Consider the following 1,682-nt stretch of genomic DNA (forward strand, 5'->3'; position numbering starts at 1 on the left):
GCACAAATTCTGAGTATGGGACACCATACTTGGCCACATGTCACTTCACTTTCACATTTTTGGCGACGAGAAAGTAAAACGGAAACTGATATTTCGACTTCTGGCAACAGCGGAAGTTCATCACTACACTTGTGCACAGAGTCCATAAACTTGGGTTCAACATGTATGCAGACTGTAAGATGATGACACCTATTGACTCTTAGGCTACGACGCACGTTACTATTAAATAAAAGTCAAATGTCATCAGCATGTGCTAGTGGTAAACAAAAAGAGCATGATAAATCACAATTTGGCAGTTGTACTTTTTATGTGTGCTGAAAGAACGAGGAAGGGATAAAAGTTTGAGGTAAGCAGTTTAAAATTTTAGCGCCATGTCACATTGATCAACATACCATGTAACATTTTTATTGGCTGATTAACCCTCTAAGCACCAAAGTCGCAAAATTGCGACAAGACGTCATACTTAATAAAATAGGCTGCATATCCTAATATGGTGTTATATCTCATTTGTATTCCCTACCACTAGATGGCAGACATGTAGTACTTCGATTCTAGACCAAAATGATTTAATGTTCCTATTCAAAGGGTTCGAGCAAATAGCAGAGCAAGTGAGCTATCGTGTCATTGATGCAGATTGTGTTGCAAATGTTATTCACCGATTCTGACTCTGAAGGGAAATATTTGCCTTTTGGAAATGACGATCGTTCGTCTAATGATCGCGCTTCTCCCAGTACATATTTGCAGCGCAATGGTGCCGCCGTTCAAGGCGTGAGTGTTCACGACGTGGCCGTGCTGTGCGTGGGAAAGCCGGGAGATGTGGTAGAGGCAGCAGGGGTGATCTGGCTCTAAATAGGGCTGGAAATAGCGATGACAATGGTGGTCGATTGCATCATTTGTTCTGATCGCGCACTCTGTAAGGGCCGCCGGCAGACAAAGTATAGGTGCAGTCAGTGTGGGGTAGGTCTGTGCTCTGTGCCATACAATGAGAGGTACCATACTCTCAAGAACTATACACTTTGTCACCTAGATACCTGATTGGGCAGATAGCTAGTCAACTGATCAAAAAATAGGCACATGCATTTTACTATGGCACAGTAATATAGTAATAATTTACTATAGTTACTAATAGTTTCACTGTTGGTTTCCTCTTTTCCTGATCATTTGGAATGAGGATAAAAAGACAAAAAAACAACAACAACATGCAAATAAGTTCAAACATCCACTCCATATCACATGCCCATGTCACGACCAATGCCTCTTTTTCAATCTGGGCATATCTTGATTCTGCAGATGTCAAACTTCTTGTCTTTTACTTCTTTTACTCTCAAGAACTATAAACTTTGTCACCTAGATACCTGATTGGGCAGATAGCTGGTCAACTGATCAAAAAATAGGCACATGCATTTCACTATGGCACAGTAATATAATAATTTACTCTAGTTACTAATAGTTTTACTGTTGATTTCCTCTTTTCCTGATCATTTGGAATGAGTATAAAAAAAAACAATAAAAAAAAAACATGCAAATATGTTCAAACATCCACTCCATATATTTTTTTTCCTGAATATTACGGATGAACTGATCAAAAAGAAGGCTACTGTTCACATGCGCTTTACATAGTATTGTAATATAGTAATAATTTAGTACTTTCTCCTATTTTATTGTTGGTTTCCTCTTTTCTG

The sequence above is a fragment of the Sinocyclocheilus anshuiensis genome, unplaced genomic scaffold, assembly GCF_001515605.1.
Source record: "Sinocyclocheilus anshuiensis isolate Anshui unplaced genomic scaffold, SAMN03320099.WGS_v1.1 scaffold2002, whole genome shotgun sequence".
NCBI classification, from domain to species: Eukaryota; Metazoa; Chordata; class Actinopteri; order Cypriniformes; family Cyprinidae; genus Sinocyclocheilus; species Sinocyclocheilus anshuiensis.